Here is a 27543-nt window from a genome sequence, read left to right as displayed (position 1 = left end):
CGCTACTACTACCTTAACTAGCTGTAGCGGTTTTCTAAGGAAATCGCTACTGCTAGCTTGACTGTAGCTCTTTTCAGAAAACTGCTACTACTATAACCAGTTTCCCTTTTTCTTTTCCTTTATTTTGTCCCACTTTTATTTCCCGAGAGCAGTGAACGAAGGGAAGGCGATATATATTGCATCATTTGACGGTTAAATATGTATACAAAATAGGAACATATATATATTACATCATTGGACCGATAACATACGGTTCCTCATCGTTGACATTTTCATTTTTGAGTCAGCTTCTTTCCCTTCTTGTTCGTCGAAGAATAATTGAGCCCCTCATTGTGACTTTGCCTTTTCCATGGAGTACGATTTTTCTTAGGTAATGTAGTATTGATTCTTCTTTTGACGTATACTTCAGCATTATCGTCATCTTCCCTCATTGGGTTGCCGTATTGATCATAGTCTTCCTCGTTGGTGACTCCATCCATTCCAATGATGTTCCTTTTGCCTCTCCTCACGACAACACGGCTGTGATTGCGTGGGTCGGTTATGAAGAAGCATTGTGTCACGTGCTTAGCGTGTACCCATGGCTCGTTTTTTGCGATAGAGTTCACGGTAGCGCTCTTGGCATCGGGTATAGTCATGGTAGTGAAAATCCAGTTTTCTCTTTCGACATTCTTAGCCCATCTGACACGGAACATCGTCGTGTTGTGCAGTCTAGAGTAGTCAAGCTCCCAGATCTCCTCGACCCTTCCATAAAATCGTTCAGTTGCGCCATTGTCGCTGCTGGTCATACATTCCATCATCACCCCTGAGTTCTGATCATCACTGTCCATATCTTTCGCCTCCGTGTAGAACGTGTATCCGTTGATATCATATGCCTGATAGGTTACGAGGTTGGGCGAGGGGACATGTGCTAAGGCGTATATGAGCAATCCGTCCTTAGAGCCCTCCTCTGGGGGATTAGCAATAATATGCTCTTTGAACCAATGCAGGAAAGTGGAGTTGTGCTCTTTAGTAACTTCGGCGTCCGTCCTGCATACCCCCCGGTCACGATACTTCTTTGCGATAATTTATTTGTGCAGTGCCATGAAAGGATCTACCTCGTCTAGGTGTTGTAGCACTACCAAGTTTGCTCTGTCAAAGTCGTTGTGTTGATCTGAGTATGCCACATGTAGTTCCCTGCGACCGTTGCAGTGACCTTCTCATTCGAGCCTCCCATCGTGCTTGTTAACGGGCAAACCAACACTAACACCAGGCGGCTGGTCTGCGCCATATAGAAAATTCTCACGGAAAGAGATGCACTCTTGTGTCACATAGCCCTGGACGATGCTTCCATCCGGACGGGACATGTTACGAACGAATCCTTTGATGATCCCATTCATCCTCTCAAACGACATCATGTTGTGCAGGAATGACAGCCCCAGGTCTATTATGTCATCCACAATATGGACACACAGATGCACCATCACGTCAAAGAACGCGGGCGGGAAGTACATCTCAAGCTCATTCAGTATCACAACGATCTCTTCCTATAGCCTTCGGAGCTGCTTCACACTGAATGACTTTCGAGAGATGACGTCGAAAAAGTTGCAGAGACCAATAATCGTGTCATGTACGTGCTTGTTCATTATCCCTCTAAGGGCTGGTAGTATCTGCGTCATCATCACATGACAGTCCTGGGACTTCATCCCGCTGAACCTTTTCTTATCCGTGTCTAGATATCTGCTTATCTTGCCACAGTAACCGGAACTAAGTTTGTCTCCGGTAAGGCACTTAAAGAATTGATCGATCTCGGCCTGACTTAAGGTGAAGCAATAACGGGGGCAATAATCCTCTTTCTTTATTTTCTTGCCCTTCTTCTCCCATGCCTCTGTCTCCGTCTCTGTCTTCTCTGACATTTTACGGGGCGACATGTGCAGATCTTCCCTGATTTTCAAATCTTGCAAGTCTTTTCTTGCCTTCGGCCCATCCTTGGTCTTATCCGGCATGTTCATCAGTGTTGCGAGCAAGCTCTCAAGGACATTCTTACAGATATGCATTTGATCAACGCAATGAGGTGTATCGAGTTTGTGCCAGTACTCCAAGTCCCAGAACACAGACCTCGTCTTCCATACCTTCAGCAGCGGCTCTGGCACCTTTCTCATTGTCTTTCCCGGCGCGGGGCACTCCTTCCAGTTTTTCAATAGCCCATCGATTTCGGCACCGCTCCGCTTACGTGGAGGTCCTCGATGCTCTGCGTGACCATTGAATAGATCTCCATGGTTTCTCCATGGGTCTTCCTGTTCGAGACATCTTTGATGACCCATGTACATGATTTTCCTAGACCCGCCATCTTTCCTTGACGTTAGCTGCTGAGATGTCATATCATCCATGCACCGCGTGCATCCGCATTATCCAAGGCACACCTGGCCTGCCACATATCTGTAACCGTGATAGTCCTGCACTGTCGTGATCAGCGCTGTTCTCATGATGAAATACTCGCCTTTGCTGGCGTCCCATGTCTTGGCCGGTGTTTTCCATAACGTGTCTAGCTCCTCTTGAAGTAGCCCCAGATACAAATTAATATTATTTCCTGGTTGTTCTGGCCCTTGAATAAGCATGCTCGTGTGAATGTACTTTGATTTCATGCACAACCAGGGGGGAGGTTGTACATCCATACAAACACGGGCCATGTGCTGTGGTTGGTGTTCTGGTTGCCAAACAGATTCATGCCATTGGTACACGCGCCGAGCACAATGTTCCTTGCATCACATTCAAAATACCGATAGAAGCTGTTCAACACTCTCCACTGGCTTCCATCCTTGACGTGTCTTAGCTTCAGATCATCTCCATCGTCAGGCTTCTTCCTCTCCGTGTGCCAGCGCATTAGCTTTGCTTCCTTGGGATCTACAAAATACCTCTGGAGACCGGGAGTGATCGGTAAGTACCATACAACTTTCTGGGGACATTTCTTCCCGGCCTTCTTGTATCGAGAAGCATTGCAGACCGGTGTAACATCCCAAATTTTTGATTTGGAATGTCATACATAGATCATCATTGCATATCATATTTTATTGCATTTTGCTTCGATCCTAGAAATTCTACGCAACTCCCACGGAGAGAGTTGGGGATTTCGTTATTTTCATATTTGAGTTCTCTCAAATTTTGAAAATAGGATAATTTATTTTATTTATTTTATCTTCAATTATTTCTATTATGAAAATATGAGAGAGGGAATAAAATGACTTTCCCAAAATAAATAAATCTTGAGGATTTAATAACAAAATAAAATAAAATTTTATTTTGGAGTTTATGGTTATTTTATTTGAGTTTAGGAAAAATGCGCGTTTTTCAAAATTGTATTTAGGCCCCAAATAAATGTTCATCTTGTCCGTCTTGATTTTAGAAGTCGGGGAAAATTTATTTCAGGATTTTTGGAGTCAGTTTAGTATTTCTTTTAATTGTTTTTCTGCGTGTAATGTTTTTTTAAAAGGAGGTTACCGCCTTACCGGTCCGTGTCCGACCTGGACACTGCGCCCGGGCGGCCTTTAAAGGCCAACGGCCCGCCCCGGGCCGAAACCCTAGCCGTCGCCCCGGCCCGCCTCGAGACCCGCGCCGCCACCGCCGGATCCCGCACGTCGCCGTCGACGTCGCGCCCCGCTGCCGCCACACCTCGCCGCCCCGCACGCCGCCGCCTCGCCGCTGCACGCCACCGCCCCGCCGCACCCCGTCGCCCCGCCGCCGACCCGCCGCCTCGCCGAAGCCGCCCACCACCACTGACGCCTTCGTCGGACTTGCCGGAGGTAGCCGCCGCCGCCGCCGGTTTTCTTCGGAAAACCGTACGATTTTTCTTTTAGATCCGCGTTTTTTAGATTGGTTTTATTATTTTCCTGGTTTAGTTATTTAGCGAACGCCCGTTCGTTCGTTCATTTTAACGAACGATTTTCGGTTTTTTTCGCAGACAGCAAATGTCAGGACCCCGACTCAATGCCACATAGATCTAGCATGTAACACTTCATATCACTTTGCGGCCTCACGCACGGTATTCCCACGGGTGTCGCCTTACCTTTACCCGGGACCGTTTGCGCCTTTTGGCACACGTATATGACAGTGTCGCTAGCATCCATATGATAAGGAGCCCGGGCTGACATGGCTAGTCGTAAACCCAAAGTGGCACAAACTTACAGGGACAGGCATCCATGACCCAGCATCGAACGTGTCGATCATCAGCGAGTGAATCCAGGCTGTAGCACTGGGCTAGCAGGACTCCGGTGAACCGGGCTGTAGCGGGCTAACAGGACTCCGGTATTCATCGCGTGACATTTCCCCGAAGGGACAGACACAGGAACGAAGAAGGACACATGCCGGCCAGCCTAAGTGTTCCGGAGCAGTAGCAAGCTACCATGGCTCGGTGGAAACACTAGGAGACATTTCCCGGTAAGAGAGGCTACTAAAGATAAACAACTAGATGGTCAGATCCCACACATACCAAGCATTTCAATAGCATACACACAATATGCTCGATATGTGCAGATACAACATGGCATCACAACATGACTCTACGACTCAAGTAATTTATTCAATAGGCTCCGAGGAGCGAGACATTACAAACATGGGTCTCATGACCCAACAATCAGAGCATACAAGTCAAAGCACAAGCGGAAGCTATCATGTCTGAGTACAGACATCTATAAATGAAAAAGGCTGAGAAGCCTGACTATCGATCAGATCCTGCCGAGGGCACAAGATCGTAGCTGAGGTATCAAGCTAAACGTCGAAGTCCAAGCGGAACTACTAGTGAGACTGAAGTCTCTCTGCAAAAACATAAAATATGCAAACGTGAGTACAAATGTACCCAGCAAGACTTACATCAGAACTAACTACATATGCATCATTATCAACAAAGGGGATGGTGGAGTTTGACTGCAGCAAGCCAGCTTTGACTCGGTGGCTATCCTAAACTACGACTGCAAGCGACTCTTTTGAGGTGGCGCACACGAGTCCACATATTCACCATATCAATACACCACTATGGATCCGCTCCCGTCTCCCTACGAGAACGCCATCCATAGCACTCACGCTTATCTTGCACATTTTAAAGTATCCACTTTCACTTGTCTATGAACTGATATAAGCAACCCAGAAGTCCTTTTCCGCGGACACGGCTATTCGAATAGATGATGTTAACCCTGCAGGGGTGTACTTCTTCACACACGCTCTCACCACTTACCGCCGTTTACACGACATGTACTCGGCAACCTTCAAGCGGAAGCCCAACGTGGGTGTCGGCCACGGCCTGCCTAAACACTCGAGTCTCTAGTCCAGGTTTATCGCCTATTCGGGTTCCATCCATGAGGAGATCCGGCCGGAGTTTCGCTCACAGCCCCAAACGATGTGAACAGGGTTCCGTGACACCAAATGGGCGCCCGGTTTACCCGGCCACGTGCCTACCGCATCACAGCCCACCCCTACGGTCAGCGCTGCGCACGGCCTCCAGCATACTACAAACACCAGAAACTACTTGCAACTCCTGGACAGAGGACAAGGGTGATTAAGAAGCCGAGAGGGTCCATTGGTTTCGGGCCCAATGCGTGGTAGTAGCTGAATCATGGATCACAAACACAGAACTCAGTTCCTGAGGACGGCTGAAATGAGACAACCCACCATGTACTCCTACATGGCCTCTCACCGCTACCTTTACCAAATCGTATTCACACACTTAGCTCACACACAGTAGGACAGATTCACACGCCTCTGATTCATTCCCGATGAATCAGACCTGACACAACTCTAAGCAATAGCAGGCATGACAAACAAGCATGAATGAGTAGGCACAACAGGGCTCAAACAACTCCTACTCATGCTAGTGGGTTTCATCTATTTACTGTGGCGATGACAGGTCATGCAAAGGATAAAGGGGTTCAGCTACCGCAGCAAGTAACAGATGAATCGGTGTTGTCCTAATGCATTAAAAGAGAGCAGGAGCGAGAGAGTAGGATTGTATCGGAATGAACAAGGGGGTTTTGCTTGCCTGGCACTTCTGAAGATAGCATTGAGTCTTCATCAGTGTCAACGATCACATCATCGGTATCACGTCTATCGAGAGGGGACAATTACCGGCAACATAGAAGGGAACACAATCAATGCAATGCACAATATGATGCATGATCATGACATGGCAAAATGAATGTGTTTTGAGCTAATGCAACTAGCAACAGATTAAATGAAGTTGGTTTGAATACAAGATTCAAATTCAAACTCCATATGTGATTATTCAAATGCCATTTAATTGATTTGTGCTAAACAGCAGCTATAAGTTGTTCTAACATGCATGAAAATGGTACAGATGGATTCCTTGAATTTTTCTGATAATTTTTCATATATAATTTATTTAATTTGGAGTTACGGTTAATTTTCTATGAATTTTAGAAGTTTATACAATTTTCTGGATTTTCTGATTTATTTTAAATCCAGAAAATCATTTAATGCGTCAGCATGACATCACCTTGACGTCATCAGGTCAACGGGGCAGATTCAGGTCAAACCTGACCAGTGGGGTCCACTGGTCAGTGACACAACTAATTAACCAAGTTAATTAGCCTTAAGTTAATTCTAACTAAACTGTTTGTGGGGCCGGGGCCCACTGGTCAGCGACTAATCAGCTAACTAACCTAGGTTAATTAGTGTTAAACTAATACTAACTAAAATGTCAGGGGGGGTGGCCCACACGTCAGTGACACTCGGGGAAGGTCAAACCTGGGTCAACTCGCCGGAGTTGACCCGCGACTCGTCGCCGACGGAGCCAGAGACGGCGGAGGAGTGCGGGTTTCCTCCTCCGGCGACCAAATGGCCGGCGGAGAGCGTCTACGTGACGCGGGCGCTCGTCCGCGTCGAGTAGTGGCAGCGGCTGGGCCTAAGATGGCCGGAGTCGTCACCGGCGTCGAGCGTGGCGGTCGCCGGAGCTCGGGCGAGCTCGGGGTTGACGCTACGGTGGCCGGGGAGGCTCGTGCGGGGCACCTACGTGTTCCAGGCAGCGCGGGGAGGAAGCTGAGCACGACAGCCGGGCCACTAGGTGGCCGGAGGCACGTCGGCGGCGATCACAGACGGCGGCGGGTTTCGGTCATCAAGGGGGCGACGGCTACGGCAACCAAACGAAGAGGGAAAGAGGGGGAAACGGTGGCGGAGCTCACAGGGGTTGCGACGGTGGCCTCGGGGAGCTCGGGGAGGCGTCGGAGGCGGCGAATCGACAGCGGTGAGCTTCGGTGGCCGGCGACGGAACGACGATGGTGGCGGCGTTGCAGGGCTTCCGGAGGGCCGTGGGTCGGTGGAGAGGGAAGAGGGGGTCGAGGCGGAGCCTCTGGGCTAGTCGGGGGAGCGAGGGAGGCCCGGTGGCCGTGGTTATGGCGAGCGGTGGCGACGGGCTCCGCTCGGTGAGGAGAACAGAGGAGGGGGGGGGGAGAGGGTTCCGGGGAGAGGATGAGGACGCGGGAGAGAGGGAGAGGGAGAGGGGGTCGGGGACTGCGTGGCGTCGCGGGAGGGACCAGGGGAGGAGGAGGCAGCCAGGCAGGGAGGAGGTGGCCGGGGCGCGTGGCCGCGCGCGCCGGGCGCGTGCCCGTCCTCCTGGCAGAGGAGGAAGGCGACAGGGGAGGGAGGCGGCGGTGGGCTGGGCCAGCGGGAGGAGCTGGCCAGCTGGGCCGGCTATAGGTAAGTGGCCCAGGTAGGCTTCTGTTCTTTTTATTTTTTTCTCCTGTTTTGTTTATTTAATTTATTTTGCCACTGTTTTGAATTTAAAATAATTCAAACAATGCCAAAAACTCCTCTGAATATTTTATATTGCTAAATGGACTTTTCCAAAAGCTTATAAAATATATCAGGGGTATTTGAAATTATATTCTAATTATATGAATATAATTCAAATTCAAATAGCTAATGAATTAAATCCAAAGTCCCAAAAATAAATCCTTAAAAATGTTCAATATTTTGGTTGGGACCAGAACCCTTACCAAAAATTATCAAACATTTAAGAAGAGCATTTTGGAGCAATGAATGAGATTTCTAGGGTTTTTGCCCCTCTTTTATTTAAGTTTTTGAGGCTTCCAAAATTCCACAGTTCAAGTTTCGAAAATTTAAACATGATGCACACATGAGCTAGCCTAGAGCACTACCAGCAGCTAGGGATGTGACAACTCACCCCCACTAAACAAGAATCTCGTCTCGAGATTCAAGCGTAGGGTAAGATGAAGGGGAAACGCAAACTTGTATAATCTTCACGATCCAGGGTGCACTTCAGTTGAACGTTGATTCATTCACCATCTTTGTCTTGAAGTCTTGCTCTGAGAAAATCATGTCAACATGACACGGAGGGAAGGAGGAGACTCTAGAAGGGTCGATCTCCTCGAAGATCGAACAACTCAGGACTAACTCACGGAATGAGACATAGAACCATCTCTTGGGTTGAGACACGAGATACACATCAAGAGGGGTGGAGAGAAACGGATGACGAAGGTTCACTAGGTGGACAACGATTCCACACCTAATAAGGTGGTGAACGGTTGTCAACGTAGCGAGGAGTTGAGTTGCCATGATACCACAACGAGACACCTTCGGAACCGTGGCTCGTAGATATCTCCCCTTAAGTGGCAAAAAGAATTACCTTTGATATAGAGATCATTGAGACTCTCTATATCAGCCTAAGGCAAATCACAACAATCGATTGGCGGGGGTCGGTAGAATGGCATACTCAGACTTGGATGATGTGGATTACCTTGTTGAAGACAACGTAATGGATGATTTTGCTTATCACCGGAAATGGAAGAGACCCATGGTGGAATGGCACATTGGCGGTGCAAGCTGGGAACAAAATGCAAATGCTGGGAATGATTCCGGTAACTGGGGAAGAACCCAACAGTGGAGAGTGAATTCACTGTTTGAAAAGATCATAGCATTGCCGAGGAAACTGAGAGGAATCCCAGTTAGTGCCGATGATAACTCGTAGCGCTTGTGCGTGCTCTCAAGAACTTGAGCATTTCCATATTCATCAAGGTTTTACCAACATCCATGTCAAGGGTCCGGTAACACAACCTACTACCATGATGAATGGTGATGGAGGATGCAGATGCAAAGAAAGATAACACCTTCTCAGATTTCATCTTAGTGAGGCCAAGGAAACAAAATCTGGATGATCGACCGAGAGACATTTAGCACTCCGCTTCTAATGTTCTCCTTGATGTGCTAGTGTAACCCATTCATAGAAATGGTCTGGTATCTAGGACATCAAGTAAAAGGTCGGACTTCGGGATCTCAAAATCCATAGGGGCAACTAGGGAGTAAATCCTACGAAATCCCTATGGGGAGGTGGCCAACTTCCTCAATCAAGATACTACAATAATAGGTCTTCCGGCTGGGTGTGTTGGCCACGACATTCACTTTACCAGTTATCGAGGGACCAATACTATAGTTCTTGGGAAAAGTTCCAAACCATCATATCTGCCTGAGATTTAGATCTGGTTGGTGTCAGGATATTCCAGACTTATCAAGTCTAGGAAGAAAAATGAAAGTTTGCAACACAAATCGACGAGATGACGTTGCGGGATTCTCGGGAGATGAACTACGATAGCAAGCTCCAAAACATGAGCTGGTTCTGCTACAAACATGTGAACATGTTGTCCAAGACAAGCATGACCACAAAGTAGTCTTATAATAAAACACTACCGAGTTCAGGAGGGGGAACCATCATTAATGACATCGAAGTCTCCACGCGTGGAAGTCCAAAGAGTTCACCTTGGACAGACTCCTTTATCTTTGAACAACTCAATCAGTGGCTTGGTGTGCTCGGAACACATATGGAATGAAGGTTGCAAGTCTCCAGACCACAGAATACTTTGCACGTATGCATGACTGACTTGGGATGATTCCAGAGGAAGCAAAACTAACTTTCTCAAATCCACGGCGGCAACTTTCACCAAATGCACGTGTATAAGAGGAAGTCACTCCTTTCATCAAACAAATAATTCATGAGTTAGCATGAAGAAATGCTTTCAAAAGTTTCCAACACTAGCTTAATGTTCAACAAAATCATGGAGGAGATAAGGATGTTGCCAATGGCTCAACAACAATTCATCTAGGTTTCCTTTTAAAAGGAATTCCATAGTTAAGTGAACACGGTGATAGCATTGGTCAGACCAAAGATGTAATGGTGTATGCTCGAGGGATCAACCACGAATAAGACAACATTACGAATATCGTTGGTTCTGGTCTGATTGGATGATAGCCCATACTCAATCAAAGGTTTGGGTAAGACAATAGATCCAACAATTGTTCACAAGGACCAATTGATGAAGATATCATCTTTCTTCAACACACACACACACACAAAAAGATATCCCTTAACATGAACTAAGTCGGACAAGCTTTTATCTTCCAGCTCTCCAAGTTGTTGTTTAGCTTATCCAACTAGCTCAGGGTATCCAACACGGATTCTTGGAGAAGGGGTGGTTTACAGGAATAAACCAACTTGATCACGAACTCAACATAGCGGTCAGGTGACAACCTGGTAATACTTCTGAGAAGATATTCAGAAAATCACGAACCACCGGTATGTTACTAAGCTCGAGAACAATCTTGCTTTTCAGGGCAAGACGATATGATCAAATGAGTGAGGACTTGACAAGATCCTAACTCATCAATCGAAGGGTGCACCGAAATAAGGACTAGGTAGCACGATCAGTCTTAGAAGGATGATTCAAAAACCAACATACTAAGAATGAAATTATTATCCTTTAACTACCAAGCAACGAGGTTGCTGGGAGTATTGATTTCACACGCCATGATTCATTTGTCGGCATTCCGGTTACAATAACACGGAAACCGAGAAATTATCAATGATGATCAGAAGTATTACTGCGTCAAGAATTCATAAGATGGTGTACAATTCCCATGATATTCCTGGTATAAAGAAGGTAATACTTCAGGGTAGAGCAGACCAGGAGCTGGATTGTAACTTGATCTGCGGAACACAAGTACTTTGACCCAATCCTAAATATGGATGAGGTACTAGAGTTTGTTTCTCCTATTCATTCTGAAATAGAATGGCTTGGCGGACCACAAGGGTAATAGGCATCGACGAACGAATGCACGCATACTCTTGACTATCAATTGATAGACGAGGGCCAGAAAACAACTAAAGAGGGACAACTCAAAAGAACATATGATTTTCCAAGTTGTGGATGCATGGACTAGCATGTCGAACGAATTCAACATATTTCTTCCGGATAACCCATGCAGAAAGGTAGAACTGGCAGAGTCACAATGTAGAATCGAGAACCCATCGAGAGCACTCTGATTGTGATCTTTCGATCAGCGAGGAACATCTGCCATAAGCGGTTCATAGTATTTGGAAGAAAGGAATACCACGAACATCGAGGACTAATGCAAAGGTTACTAATATCCTAAAGGAACGAGCAAAACTATCAACATGAAGCAAGTAGGGTGAATCTCGGGTTCAAAACCCAGGGATAGAATACCTACTACTAAATGGCATCACGGGATGCTTTCGATAATGACGGCCAGAGTCATCACACTGGAACATAAATCATGGCTAGACTACTAGATGATCCCCTGAGACACCTAGGGTCATAATAGTAACTCCAACATAAGGTCAAGGCAATAGAATACCTCAACTCAACAATTAGTGTGATTGAGCTGGCATAAAGGAACATCGAAACCAGAGGGAAAGGATTTTGCAAATGCATCAGACTATTTAGAAACCTGGAATGACTCGGACAGCATAACGGCTGTAAATGCTCAGAAAAGATTTGAGACATTCACAAAAATGGTGGCATAACCACTCAGAAGCACAATATCAAGGTCTCGAGATCAATAATTAACACACAGAAGTACTAGGAACTGAAACGAGGCTTAAGTCCAACAATCTATAAGTCTACGGTTTAGTAACACGTGATCCTGATAGAAAGAAAAGATAGCCTAGTTCTTAATCCCCGTAGAAGAGAAGATGATGACTCAGATCAGAAGGGCATAAAGTATAAGGAGTAAAAAGAGCCTTACGTTCCATCCCACAATCAATTCCCTTATATAACTAAAGAATTTCTAGACTCAACTTCGACCAGTTTGGCTTGGTAAACCTACAGGCAGTCAGGCTCTGATACCAGCGCTGTCAGGACCCCGACTCAATGCCACATAGATCTAGCATGTAACACTTCATATCACTTTGCGGCCTCACGCACAGTATTCCCACGGGTGTCGCCTTACCTTTACCCGGGACCGTTTGCGCCTTTTGGCACACGTATATGACAGTGTCGCTAGCATCCATATGATAAGGAGCCCGGGCTGACATGGCTAGTCGTAAACCCAAAGTGGCACAAACTTACAGGGACAGGCATCCATGACCCAGCATCGAACGTGTCGGTCATCAGCGAGTGAATCCAGGCTGTAGCACTGGGCTAGCAGGACTCCGGTGAACCGGGCTGTAGCGGGCTAACAGGACTCCGGTATTCATCGCGTGACATTTCCCCGAAGGGACAGACACAGGAACGAAGAAGGACACATGCCGGCCAGCCTAAGTGTTCGGAGCAGTAGCAAGCTACCATGGCTCGGTGGAAACACTAGGAGACATTTCCCGGTAAGAGAGGCTACTAAAGATAAACAACTAGATGGTCAGATCCCACACATACCAAGCATTTCAATAGCATACACACAATATGCTCGATATGTGCAGATACAACATGGCATCACAACATGACTCTACGACTCAAGTAATTTATTCAATAGGCTCCGAGGAGCGAGACATTACAAACATGGGTCTCATGACCCAACAATCAGAGCATACAAGTCAAAGCACAAGCGGAAGCTATCATGTCTGAGTACAGACATCTATAAATGAAAAAGGCTGAGAAGCCTGACTATCGATCAGATCCTGCCGAGGGCACAAGATCGTAGCTGAGGTATCAAGCTAAACATCGAAGTCCAAGCGGAACTACTAGTGAGACTGAAGTCTCTCTGCAAAAACATAAAATATGCAAACATGAGTACAAATGTACCCAGCAAGACTTACATCAGAACTAACTCCATATGCATCATTATCAACAAAGGGGATGGTGGATTTTGACTGCAGCAAGCCAGCTTTGACTCGGTGGCTATCCTAAACTACGACTGCAAGCGACTCTTTTGAGGTGGCGCACACGAGTCCACATATTCACCATATCAATACACCACTATGGATCCGCTCCCGTCTCCCTACGAGAACGCCATCCATAGCACTCACGCTTATCTTGCGCATTTTAAAGTATCCACTTTCACTTGTTTATGAACTGATATAAGCAACCCAGAAGTCCTTTTCCGCGGACACGGCTATTCGAATAGATGATGTTAACACTGCAGGGGTGTACTTCTTCACACACGCTCTCACCACTTACCGCCGTTTACACGACATGTACTCGGCAACCTTCAAGCGGAAGCCCAACGTGGGTGTCGGCCACGGCCTGCCTAAACACTCGAGTCTCTAGTCCAGGTTTATTGCCTATTCGAGTTCCATCCATGAGGAGATCCGGCCGGAGTTTCGCTCACAGCCCAAACGATGTGAACAGGGTTCCGTGACACCAAACGGGCGCCCAGTTTACCCGGCCACGTGCCTACCGCATCACAGCCCACCCCTACGGTCAGCGCTGTGCACGGCCTCCAGCATACTACAAACACCAGAAACTACTTGCATCTCCTGGACAGAGGACAAGGGTGATTAAGAAGTCGAGAGGGTCCATTGGTTTTGGGCCCAATGCGTGGTAGTAGCTGAATCATGGATCACAAACACAGAACTCAGTTCCTGAGGACGGCTGCAATGAGACAACCCACCATGTACTCCTACATGGCCTCTCACCGCTACCTTTACCAAATCGTGTTCACACACTTAGCTCACACACAGTAGGACAGTTCACACGCCTCTGATTCATCCCCGATGAATCAGACCTGACTCAACTCTAAGCAGTAGCAGGCATGACAAACAAGCATGAATGAGTAGGCACAACAGGGCTCAAACAACTCCTACTCATGCTAGTGGGTTTCATCTATTTACTGTGGCAATGACAGGTCATGCAAAGGATAAAGGGGTTCAGCTACCGCAGCAAGTAACAGATGAATCGGTGTTGTCCTAATGCAGTAAAAGAGAGCAGGAGCGAGAGAGTGGGATTGTATCGGAATGAACAAGGGGGTTTTGCTTGCCTGGCACTTCTGAAGATAGCATTGAGTCTTCATCAGTGTCAACGATCACATCATCGGTATCACGTCTATCGAGAGGGGACAATACCGGCAACACAGAAGGGAACACAATCAATGCAATGCACAATATGATGCATGATCATGACATGGCAAAATGAATGTGTTTTGAGCTAATGCAACTAGCAACAGATTAAATGAAGTTGGTTTGAATACAAGATTCAAATTCAAACTCCATATGTGATTATTCAAATGCCATTTAATTGATTTGTGCTAAACAGCAGCTATAAGTTGTTCTAACATGCATGAAAATGGTACAGATGGATTCCTTGAATTTTTCTGATAATTTTTCATATATAATTTATTTAATTTGGAGTTACGGTTAATTTTCTATGAATTTTAGAAGTTTATACAATTTTCTGGATTTTCTGATTTATTTTAAATCCAGAAAATCATTTAATGCGTCAGCATGACATCACCTTGACGTCATCAGGTCAACGGGGCAGATTCAGGTCAAACCTGACCAGTGGGGTCCACTGGTCAGTGACACAACTAATTAACCAAGTTAATTAGCCTTAAGTTAATTCTAACTAAACTGTTTGTGGGGCCGGGGCCCACTGGTCAGCGACTAATCAGCTAACTAACCTAGGTTAATTAGTGTTAAACTAATACTAACTAAAATGTCAGGGGGGGGGGGGTGGCCCACACGTTAGTGACACTCGGGGAAGGTCAAACCTGGGTCAACTCGCCGGAGTTGACCCGCGACTCGTCGCCGGCGGAGCCAGAGACGGCGGAGGGGTGCGGGTTTCCTCCTCCGGCGACCAAATGGCCGGCGGAGAGCGTCTACGTGACGCGGGCGCTCGTCCGCGTCGAGTAGTGGCAGCGGCTGGGCCTAAGATGGCCGGAGTCGTCACCGGCGTCGAGCGTGGCGGTCGCCGGAGCTCGGGCGAGCTCGGGGTTGACGCTACGGTGGCCGGGGAGGCTCGTGCGGGGCACCTACGTGTTCCAGGCAGCGCGGGGAGGAAGCTGAGCACGACAGCCGGGCCACTAGGTGGCCGGAGGCACGTCGGCGGCGATCACAGACGGCGGCGGGTTTCGGTCATCAAGGGGGCGACGGCTACGGCAACCAAACGAAGAGGGAAAGAGGGGGAAACGGTGGCGGAGCTCACAGGGGTTGCGACGGTGGCCTCGGGGAGCTCGGGGAGGCGTCGGAGGCGGCGAATCGACAGCGGTGAGCTTCGGTGGCCGGCGACGGAACGGCGATGGTGGCGGCGTTGCAGGGCTTCCGGAGGGCCGTGGGTCGGTGGAGAGGGAAGAGGGGGTCGAGGCGGAGCCTCTGGGCTAGTCGGGGGAGCGAGGGAGGCCCGGTGGCCGTGGTTATGGCGAGCGGCGGCGACGGGCTCCGCTCGGTGAGGAGAACAGAGGAGGGGGGGGAGAGGGTTCCGGGGAGAGGATGAGGACGCGGGAGAGAGGGAGAGGGAGAGGGGGTCGGGGACTGCGTGGCGTCGCGGGAGGGACCAGGGGAGGAGGAGGCAGCCAGGCAGGGAGGAGGTGGCCGGGGCGCGTGGCCGCGCGCGCCGGGCGCGTGCCCGTCCTCCTGGCAGAGGAGGAAGGCGACAGGGGAGGGAGGCGGCGGTGGGCTGGGCCAGCGGGAGGAGCTGGCCAGCTGGGCCGGCTACAGGTAAGTGGCCCAGGTAGGCTTCTGTTCTTTTTATTTTTTCTCCTGTTTTGTTTATTTAATTTATTTTGCCACTGTTTTGAATTTAAAATAATTCAAACAGTGCCAAAAACTCCTCTGAATATTTTATATTGCTAAATGGACTTTTCCAAAAGCTTATAAAATATATCAGGGGTATTTGAAATTATATTCTAATTATATGAATATAATTCAAATTCAAATAGCTAATGAATTAAATCCAAAGTCCCAAAAATAAATCCTTAAAAATGTTCAATATTTTGGTTGGGACCAGAACCCTTACCAAAAATTATCAAACATTTAAGAAGAGCATTTTGGAGCAATGAATGAGATTTCTAGGGTTTTTGCCCCTCTTTTATTTAAGTTTTTGAGGCTTCCAAAATTCCTCAGTTCAAGTTTCGAAAATTTAAACATGATGCACACATGAGCTAGCCTAGAGCACTACCAGCAGCTAGGGATGTGACAGCGAACGTTCGTTCGTTAGCCTGTTCGTCCGTTTTTCTTTTTTTCCAGATTTTCCGCGATTATTTCTGATCGTGATTTCTGATCCGATTTTCGTTTTAGTATAACTTTTCGCTCGTTTATCGGAATCAGGCGATTCAACCGCCTAGAGTTTCGTCTCCAAACCCTCTTTCTGTTTAACCAACTCAAACAAGTTTTTGCTACTGTAAAATTTGACTTAGGTCTAGATTAGTAAACGAAGCTTGTTTCTTTCGCCGTTTGAATTTCGTTGCTTCGTTTGATTTGATTCTTTTTGCAAACCGGAGTTCTTAAGTTGAACTTTTTGGTTAGATCTCTTATTTGAGTTTTACCTGTGCATTAGATGAGTGCTTATTGTATGCTTGTTTGTTTGCGATAGAGTACCCGGAGTGCGCCGCTTGCTACTTCGAATCTCTAGGTTTCACGGATCATTAGCAAGGCAAGTAACACTTTGATCATACCTCTTTACTACCCGGTTTTATTGCATTAGATCAATCCTCAAACAATTGTGTGATTATGATCTGATTAATATGTGGGTTTGGGAAGTAGATGAGGTAGAACCTATTACCTGTTTATTATCAAACCTTCGGGAGTTACTTCTATGTTTCCTTATATTGCCATGCTATACTAGTAGACGTGGATTGGGTGAGTATATCCATGACAGATGTGAGATTGTTTAAATTTAATGGTTTACTTAAGGTGGCAACATAAATTCACATCTGGGTGGATTGAGGCACCTGGGGAACCCAGTGTTGCCGGTTTTTTGGAAATCCCGGGGTACCGTGTGATTCTCCTATGGACCGCCACCCAGGCTCAAAGGGATCATGAGATTATTCATAATAGAAACTTCCGTGTGCAGCCGCAAGCTAATATGGGCTCTAGCATAGTTGATTAAGTTGCGCGAGCTCTTGAAGAGGTAGACTAGCAGATGTAGGGGATGTAGGTTGGTACGGTCTACCCGGAGTAGAGAGTTAATGCTTCTGAAAGACTGTGTCTCGGTCATCTGTTTCTCAAACACCATGTAGTGCGAGAAATCAAACGGAGGAGATCGAGTCTTGTGGGGAAAAGTGCGCAAACCTCGGCAGAGTGTATAAACTAATCATGGTTAGCCGTGTCCCCGGTTATGGACGTTTTGAGTATCTAGTACTTGGATTATCATGTGAATCTCATCATGTTACTTAATTAATATTGTTGGGTTTAATGAGGATGCTTAATTTGGATTGAGTTGGAGTACCCTTCACTACTGGAATCAGCTACTTTTCCATCTGCCAGCTCTTTGCCGTCAGCTAGCAGACGGCAAAGAAGCTCTTTGCCATCAGCTACCCGAAAGCAGACGGCAAAGAACTGACTGATGGCAAAGAAAGCCTTTGCCATCAGCCTGTTCTTTGCCGTCCACTAGCTGAGGGCAAAGAATCTTTGCCGTCCGCTAGCAGATGACAAATAGGGAGGGGGCCCCACTGAGGAGCTGTTTAAAAAATACTTAACGTCCCCCCTCTTTGCCGTCTGCTAGCAGACGACAAAGAGCAAAAAAGCGGACGGCAAAGAGGGCGGACGGCAAACATTCAACATATCTAACGGCGCGCCCCACCCCGCCCTCTCTCTCTATTTCTCTCCTGCTCCCACACGCGCGCCGCCGCCCCCAGCACTCGCCGCCGCCCGGCCACCCCACCGCCCCGCCGCCCCACCGGCCCCCGCCCCGTCGCCCCACCGGCCCCCCGCCCCGTCGCCCTGCCATCTCGGCGCCGCTGCGCCCCGGCCCCCCGGCGCCCCAGCCCCCCCCCCCGCGCCCCACCGCACCGGGCCCGACGCCGCCGCCCCAGGCCGCCCCGCCCCCTCCTCCACCGGCCCCCCGCCCCGTCACCACTGCCGCCCGGCGCCGTCGCCCCACCGGCCCACACCCCGTCGCCCCCGCCGCCCAGCCGTCTCGGCGCCGCCACGCCGCGCCCCCCGGCGCCGCGCCCCCCCCCCTGCGCCCCACCACCCCGGGCCCGCCGCCGCCGCCCCAGGCCGCCCCGCCCCCCTCCTCCACCGGCCACCTCCTCCACCAGCCCAGGTGAGCTCTACCTCCTCTGTTTTTCCTTTTTTTTTTCTGTTTTTAGTTTTAGGTTTACGTTTAGTTTAGATTTAGTTTTAGTTTTAGTTTTAGGTTGAGTTTTAGGTTTAGGTTTAGTTTTAGTTTAGTTTTAGGTTTAGATTTAGTTTTTTCATTTTTTTCTTTTTTTAGTTTTAGGTTTATGTTTAGTTTAGTTTTAGTTTTAGTTTAGTTTTAGTTTTAGTTTTAGTTTTAGTTTTAGGTTTAGATTTAGGTTTAGTTTTAGGTTTAGTTCAGTTTTTGGAAAGAAAAAGAAGAAGAAGAAAAAAAACAGGAGAGGAGGAGAAGAAGAAGAGGAAAAAGGGAAGGAAGAAGAAGAAGAGGAGGAGAAGAAAAAAGAAGAAGAGGAAGAAGAAGAAGAAAAAAGAGGAGAGGAGGAGAAGAAGAAGAGGAAAAAGGAAAGGAAGAAGAAGAAGAGGAGGAGGAGAAGAAAAAAGAAGCAGAGGAAGAAGAAGAAGAAAAAAGAGGAGAGGAGGAGAAGAAGAAGAGGAAAAAGGAAAGGAGGAAGAAGAAGAAGAAGAAGAAGAATGAAAAAAAGGAAGAAAAGGAAGAAGAGGAAGAAGAAGAAAAGGAAAAAAGAGGAAAAAACCCCGACCCGACACGGCACCCCGACCCCGACCCGGCACCCCGACACGAGACCCCGACCCCGAGACCCCGACCCCGACACCCCGACCCTGACCCCGACACCGACACCCCGACCCCGAGCCTGACCCGACATCGACACGGCACCCCGACCCGAGACCCCGACCCCGAGACCCCGATCCATTTCAACTAAGTTAGCTCATAAACAACCCATTTCAACTTTGTTAGCTCATATATGATCCATTTCACCTAAGTTAGCTCATAAATGACATATACTTCTTGTTCTAGTCTTCTTCTTGTTCTAGTCACCTATTTCTAACTTTCTTATTTACCATTTTGCAGATTTCATTCACTTCATGGAAGCTAGCTTGCTATGATGGAGTGCTTGCTTTTCCTTTGATGAAACTTTGCACTGTATCTAGCTTGCTATGATAGATCTTGCTATCTTGATGAAACTTTGCATTGTAATATGTATATGGATGGAACTTGCTTATGTATGAACAATGTGTATGGATGGAACTTGCTTATGTATGAACAATGTGTATGGATGAAACTGATGTGATATGTGATATGAAACTTATGTGCTGGATATGTGATATGGAAATATATCTATATATGTCATATATATTTGCTGTGAAAATTGTTGGATTAAAAAAATCAGAAAAAAGAGACAATATGCAGGCTCTTTGCCGTCTGCCACCGACGGCAAAGGGCTCTTTGCCATCAGCAGCAGACGGCAAAGAGGCCACGTGGCAGGCAACTGTGCTTCCTGGGAGGCTGACCAATTTGGTCAGTTTGCCATCAGCAGCTGACGGCAAAGGCTTTGCCGTCCGCAGTGGACGGCAAAGGCCTGCCGTTAACCACCTAACGGAGTAACAACGCATTTATTGCCGTCCGTCTTCTTTGCCATTCGCTGCTGATGGCAAAGGCCCCTTTGCCGTCAGCTGCCCAAAGTAGACGGCAACGAAGCTCTTTGCCGTCCCCTACTTTGCCGTCACCTTTTGCCGTCCGCGGCTGACGGCAAAGGTCTTTGCTGTCCGCCATCCATGCCTTTGCTGTCCGCCGTGGCAGATGGCAAAGTAGCAGATTCCTGTGGTGCTTCTCAATGTTTAACAACCACCATGATAGTTAAATAAAATGTTATTCCTTTGCAGTAGGGAAAATTTGGCTTTATGCAAAACTATAACCATAGAGCTTTCCACCAGCCATATATGCATGTAGTATAGTATTATTCTTTCATTACTCTCTATGTGTTACATTGCCAGCATAATCCATGTGCTGACCCGTTTCGGGCTGCAAAATTCATGTTGCAGACTTTTCAAACGACAAGTAAGGAGTTTTTAGGTCGTGGTTCTATACTCAGTGATGCCGTTGGAGTTGATGGACTCGCTTATCTTCCAAGCCTTCCGCTGTTATCGTTATTAGATGGCCTTGAGCCACATTATTTGTAATAAGTTCTCTTTTGAGACATTCGATGTAATAAGTGTGTGATTGCTACTCTGTTATAAATCCTTCAAGTACTGTGTGTGTCAGCATTACTGATCCAGGGATGACATGGATGCACAGAGATCAGACTATTTGGTCGCTACAACCGGACAACTTGTTTTTTCCGCGTGCTCCTTTCGATAAATTATGCAATCGTGTCTCATGCATGGTATCTAACGTGTAGCAGATCAAGAGGGCACACGATCTTCTTGGCCTCATCAACACTAGTAGGACATAGATTACCCGCGAGAAGAACATCCTTTAGGTACTTAAGATGCTCATCAAGGCTAGTGTCGGTCCATTTTTTTTATCCTTTGTCTTCAGGAGTTGGAGCGTGAAACTCAAGCGGGTCACCTCAGGATTGCAACCATCATAAAATGGAGTGTTCGAGTCTACCACCAGTTGCTCCATCTTAGCCTCCTCTCTTGAAGCAGCTCTATCAGTACTCGTCTCCTTGAGAAGCAATTCTTGAACATGAGGGTCCCGCACAATTGAACTTACTACCGATGAACTCTGTTGCGTGGAGTCCATGTCATTCTCTCCGCCGCCATGTCCTGCCCCTTCTCCTCCGCCATTTCCGGCCCCTTTTCTGCCACCATGTACGGCCTCTTCCCCGCTGCCATTATCGATCATCTCTTCGTCTTGCCCCGTGCCATCATTGCTTGCCCTGTCGGCATCCTCAACATCGTCATCCTCATCTTCAATTATCCACCGAGTATAGCCATCCAAGAAACCAGTCATGAGCAGGTGCACTTCGACACGACCATCGTCATGGGGGTCGAGCCAAACTATTCCTTTGCATTTTCAACACGGACATAAAACCTCTGTCCGGTTATTTTCTTTCATGTCCTGCACCGCCGACCGCAACCACCTGTCCACCATCGTTCCACTGACCATCGTCAACTCTGCATGGTAATAATAAACAAATTGATTATAAAAATGCGTGCATGCATCAAAGTCATACAAAAATTCGGCATGACCTTCCTTAAAAATAGGACATATATAGATCTAGAGTTTGCTCGGAATTCGCCGAAACGGAAATAAATCGACATTTCGGCAAAACATAGGCAACTCAAAAGCACAATTTGGCGTTAACTCATGCCACACACACAATTTCCATAAACATATCACACACACATAAACATATTTCCATTTTGCAAAAGCATGAAATTTTAATCACCTCTATCTCGAGATCGAGCACACGGTGAGATGATGATGTAGGGAGATCAAAAGTGCACAAAGCTCTTCTTGACAAAGATAGATCTAGTTAGGGGGCAAATAGGTCACTTAACTAAATGCTACATCTACCTAGCTACCTAATTTGGGAGGAGACAACTTAAACTAGTGGAGGGGGAAGGAAAAAGAGAAAGGATATGCATTAATGGAGATGGTGTAGTTAGGTAGGAGTAATGAAGAGAGAGAAAGGTAGGTAGAAGAGGGAGAGTAATGGGGGAGAAGTGTTGAGGAAGAAGAAGAGTGAGAGTGGGAGGATGTGGGAGGTAGGGGAAAGGGAAGAGGAGGAGGGGGAGGGGAGGGGACGGGTGGGGAAAAGGTGGTGGGTTGGTGCAGATTAGCAGTAGCGCGGGATGTAAAACGCGCTGCTGATAAGAAAGTAGCAGCAGCGCACTTTCGGCTGAAGCGCTACTGCTATCCGGGACAAAAAATGTGTCCAATTTGAAAATTAGCAACAGCGACCTCAGAAAAACCGCGCTACTACTAAAGCTTTAGCACTAGCACAGCATGCGGCACCGCGCTGCTGCTAAATGGAGTTTGAGGGGCACCGTCGGCCAATATTTGTAGCAGCGCGGGTAACACCAAGCGCGCTACTGGTAAACACTTGTCAGTAGCGGGTTTTACACACCCGCGCTACTGCTAAGTAGCAGCAGCGCTCCTTTTTGAGCCACGCTGCTGCTAAGATTCTGTGTATAGGGTTTTCCCTAGTAGTGCTGTGTTAAAACACAATTGTTTACCTAAGGAACTTATCGATGCTCTGCTCTATTCTGCCTACATTCTTTTTTGTTGTTGTTGTTGTTGTTGTGAAACAAAACCACCGTGAAATCTGTGCTGGGATTGGTTTGTTTCACTACTTGATTGATCTATTGATGCCACTGGGCTGAATTCCTAGCTTCTCTACCCTAGTTTCTCCTAATCTTGTTCTTTTCCTCTAATTTGATTCCATGGCCATTAATTTCTTGTTTTGGTTCGATTCGCAGCAGCAGGTGCCCATTGAGGAGGGGAGAGCTTTGCCTTGTGTATGAGGGCCACCTCCTAAAGCTCCGCCTTGACAGCTTGTTAGGTAAGAAAGCAAGGAAGAACCCCATCCTTGTTTCTGTTTTCAGAGGCTTTTTTGTGTGCTGATGTCATTTCTTTTGCATTTGGGTTCAACAGGCGTCCATAACAAGTTCATGCATGCCAAGGCCATCAATGATCTCAAACTCATGCATGCGGGTTCCGCCCAAGTCTTTCTGTGTGAGTGAGTGCAGGCTTTGCTCCTCCTTGTTCAGTTCATGAACACATTTCCTTTTTTAGTCATTGGCTCTAGACCCTATATGTCTGCTCATATTGTTGATGCAGAAATAACACTTTGCCGGTTTGTCTAGTTTCTCTTTTTTTAATTTGTTGGTCAGTTTCTTTTTGCTGTTGGAAGGGGAGCCTTGGCGTAGTGGTAAAGCTGCCGCATTATGACCATGAGAGCATGGGTTCAAGTCCTGGAAATAGCCTCTTGCAGAAATGTAAGGAAAGACTATGTACAATACTTGGACCCTACGCAAGCGAGAGTTAAATGCACCGGGCTGCCCTTTTTTTCTTTTTTTGTTGAAAGGAGTGTTGTTGATGGATGAGATTAATTTCCCTGTTGGTTTGATATGCTGACATGATGGCCTCAATAATGAAGCGGATCAGATCATCCTCTCGATTCCACAAAAAATAAAAATTTGTTTTCTTCTTGCCTTTGTTTTCTCGCTTAGTCCTTGGCAAATTAATTTCATGTGTTCAAGAGATGGTTATTTTGAATGATTAATTTCCCTATGGTTTTATTGGCATGCTTGATGGCCTAAATTTCGAACCGAATCTGATCATAGTCCCTATCTAGTTACTGAGGAAATAATTTAGTTTCATTTAAAATTAAACCACAAAGCTATTAGCTTGGAAATTAGGAATGATCTTAGTATTGAGCCTCAACTAAAATGAATTATCCATTGGGCTTGTAGATGTGGATGCAGCAATGGGTAACCTTAGGCTATGCTGCAAGCCTTGTCATTCTTTGCCTATCTGACATTCTTTTTTTCTGGTTGCCATTTCTCCTGGATTTAGTCTTTCATTATTCTCGTTGTTGTTTGTTGGAAGAGAAATATTGATGTAAGTGAGGAAACAAGTTTTATGGGTAATTTGCGTCTAGGGCGTCTTTGTGATGTGACTCTTTTCACCTTGGATATCTGATGCATCCTTGGTAATGTTCACTTATGTTGTGTTCTTGTTTCTTCATTTGTAGCTTTTGAGCGCAATGAGGATGAGATTATACTGATAATAATATATTAACACAATGTGCACCACTTTTACAACTCTGGTGGTAATTGGACCCAAAAAATGTCTAGGTGGATCTCTGCTCAGAGATTCCAGTTTAATCTTTGTCCATAGATTCCAGTTATTCTATGTTATTCTATCATTTTTTATGTTTTTTATCTAGTATAATTCCAGTTCTTCTAGTATTTCTGATTCAGCGAGTTGAACCATTGGTGGTGCAGTGATTATAAAAAATTCCTTGTACTGACAGGAGATCCCTGTGAATGACTCCTATACACTCATAGAATCTGAGCACTAACAAACCATTATTTTTATGGTTTCATCGGAGACTTGTTTTTTGTGTTTATTTGTTGGGAAGTTTGTTTTGTGTTTGGACCAAATGTTTACCTGCATCCGTTGAACTTTTAGATTTGTCATATATTTAATTGACTTGAGCTTTGTTATCCAATTCAATGTTTTTTAAGCTCGTGTGATTTGGTAAATGCTTTATTCTTGTTGCTAGTGGTTGCAGTTGTGTAGTGATTATAAAACATTCCTCATACTAATGGGATATCCTCGTGAATGACTCCTATACACCCATAGACTATGAGCACCTATAAACCATTCGTTCTTGTTCAGTCTGCTTTTTTTTGGTTTCATACATTTCTTGGTTGTAATAACTAATTTGCAATGGAGTGTTTCATACATTTCTTGCTTTCATACAAATGCATCTTGATGTTACATGCAACGCACGGGCTTTATGGGGGTTCAACTTTTTTATGGGGAGGTCAGCTGAGAATATAATACTTAGACAGGCTCACGGTTCTGGACTTTGGGCCGCAGGTCCACCCTGCATGTTTGGGGGCCCATGTGTTCTACCTCAGTGCTTTTCATATTGCAAGCGATCGGTATGGCGCTGGTTTTAGATGCTGTCGCAAGGCGAATGCACAAAATTGAATAAAGAACGGCAGCTGTTGGAATGAAATCGAACGACAGTTCCTAACCAGCAATGAGAGTTGCAATTCTATCAACAATATACCATGTGATAAATAATATTGCCGTACTACTTATACACACATGACACTTGTTTCACCATGCCAGATTATTACATCAGAATCTCTCGTAGGATAGATTAGTTCGGCAATTGCGTGCTGCTGCTGAAGAATTTCAAAGTTGATTTGGACCAGCTCTCCTTGCCGAGAAAGTTCGATGTTGACATTGAACCTTGACCATCCTTTAGCATCAATCATCATGCGACCATCCTTTTTACTTATGGTATATTGAGCAGGTTCATTCACACCAAGGCTGCGCATGGTAAGAGAAACTTGGCCGCGGTCGCCCGGATTGTTGAACAACTCCCTCGTTGCTCTAGGAATTTTCTGTTTGCAAACAAGAAGACATACCCAAACAGTTAGATCAACACAGTGAATCATGTGAAACAACATAGAAAGAAAAAAGAACGAAGCACTTGGGCAGCCAATGCTTACCAAGAAGGTGGACATGTCGGTTTTTGTAAGGACTTTGGTATATGAAGTGCAAACTGCAGCCTAGTCTGTTGCCGGTGCAACTGCTCGTTCAGTTGCCGCTACACGGGCCGAAGCAGATGCAGGTGCAAGTGTTGGTGCACATGCCGAAGCCGCCGCTGCTACCGAAGATGGCGCTCGTTGTAGAGCTGGTGCGGGTGTCGATGCCCGATCCTCCGATAGATCAGACTGATCCATTGACACGGTCGGTGCCCAATCCTCAGCTAGATCGGACTGAGCTGTTGCCGCTGTCAGTGCTAGAGAAACTGTCGGTGCTCGATCCGTTGCTAAAGGTGGTACCGACGTGCGAGACAGCGACGATCGTGTCTGGGCTGCTATGATCAGCTTTCTAACTTGACTAGGATCCGTGACCCTGATCCAGTTTTTTTCTTCATTTCTTTTAAACGCGAGAAGGACTAATTGTGGCGTTTCTGTTAAACCAAACTGCAGCTCATCATAGGGATTCAACTTGTACTCAGACAACAGACTGATCCAATTTTGTCTAGTAATATAAGTGATGGACAGTGCCTTCATTACTGACACGACATAAGAAGTGAAACCTGCAAAATTAGCCATTGTAAAGCAAACCAAACGGTTTATTCTGTGATGAATGCCACATGGAAAAACCTGCATTGTAAATGGCAGGAAAAGAAAGAAAACATGACATTAAATCAATAAGATTTAGACAGTAAATCAATAAGATTGACTTGATGTGACACGAGTGAATCCTTACTAGGAAATCACTATGTCAAAGTACTAAACAGAAGATTGATCGTCCAACTATAGGTGGCATGCAGGGGCCCCACATACTCCCACAAGTAGGAAAGTCCAAAGGTGGTGACAAATCATATGGACCAGACATCCATGGGACTTGAAATCCTGGTGGGTGCAATAAACCCTGCAATGCATACAGATATTGGAGTGTAACCATAATTGATAAATCGTCCTCAAAAAAATATGATCTGGATACGTCAAAATATACAGACTGAATTGAGTAGACAGACATTAACATAGACCGTTCTCAGGACTGACCACACACCAAAAGCGGCAGTACTAATAAACAATACAGGGTTCACAAACACAAATCAAGTACTAAACAATAGTACTTACTACAGACAAGCAAAGTTGCACTAATTAAACTCTGCAGACTATTTCTTGCCACCGACCTACGGGATGAACCCCGCATAACTGACTAGGCCATGGACTTCGTGAGAGATGTCTACATGCACCATCACCATCTCATCAACCTTGGAGAACCTAACAGAGTGGTCTTTCCACTCATAAACATGATGATGAAGACAGGCCGCATCAGATTTGTTGGGAAGCTTTACAAGAACCACACCCTTCGTAATCGAAGGCACAGCCAGGAAATTGTTGTGGTCAAGTACATCCTCAAGAACACGCCTGACAACAATGCTACATGAAAACACTAGTTCAGGACACGTGGCAACAAGGACACAACAGCTGGATAGTTTAGCAGTAGAACTCATCCTTAGGTCTTCCAGTTCACATGGCATGACTTTGAGAACTTCATCTCCACCGTGGACCTTGTTCTAATTCAAACAGAAACCATATTTTATTACTACCTCCGTTCAGAAATATAAGATGATTTTCGATATTATACTCCATATATGACTACATATACGCACAGAAATGAGTGAACAAACACACTAGAACTTGTCTTCATAAAGTACTTGCAATATCCATAACACAAGTTACTGAGGCAAATATACCCTCTAAAAAGGTAGCATTGATGTTCATAAAGTACTCCCTCCGTACCAAAATTCTTGTCTTAGATTTGTCTAGATACGGATGTATCAAGTCACATTTTAGTTTTAGATACATCTGTATCTAGACAAATCTAAGACAAGAAATTTGGGATAGAGGGAGTAGTTGAAAGTAATCTACAAGAAATCAGTGTCAACCTCTCGCATGTTTTGGTCAAAAGAGGAATTTGGAAACGTCATTTCGCACACAAAAATCACATG

General features: G+C 46.2%; 3 non-coding genes and 1 pseudogene across 3 annotated transcripts; all 4 read left to right on the top strand.

Moving 5' to 3' along the window:
- The first annotated feature begins 23361 nt into the window (after window positions 1-23361).
- Window positions 23362-23439, top strand: LOC123073155 (uncharacterized; annotated as a pseudogene).
- A 444-nt stretch (window positions 23440-23883) lies between these two features.
- On the top strand, window positions 23884-23977 carry LOC123073153 (small nucleolar RNA Z101). The gene has a single exon (XR_006435607.1). It is a non-coding gene; the product is annotated as a small nucleolar RNA Z101 (small nucleolar RNA).
- Window positions 23978-24264: 287 nt separating this feature from the next.
- Window positions 24265-24349, top strand: LOC123073185 (small nucleolar RNA snoR8a). The gene has a single exon (XR_006435638.1). It is a non-coding gene; the product is annotated as a small nucleolar RNA snoR8a (small nucleolar RNA).
- Window positions 24350-24563: 214 nt separating this feature from the next.
- On the top strand, window positions 24564-24648 carry LOC123073188 (small nucleolar RNA snoR8a). Its single transcript, XR_006435640.1, has one exon. It is a non-coding gene; the product is annotated as a small nucleolar RNA snoR8a (small nucleolar RNA).
- Window positions 24649-27543: the final 2895 nt, after the last annotated feature.

The sequence above is a fragment of the Triticum aestivum genome, chromosome 3B (genome assembly GCF_018294505.1).
Source record: "Triticum aestivum cultivar Chinese Spring chromosome 3B, IWGSC CS RefSeq v2.1, whole genome shotgun sequence".
Classification (NCBI taxonomy): Eukaryota; Viridiplantae; Streptophyta; class Magnoliopsida; order Poales; family Poaceae; genus Triticum; species Triticum aestivum.
The sequence above is the reverse complement of the archived record's forward strand: the minus strand, read 5'-3'. Positions and strand labels throughout refer to the sequence as shown.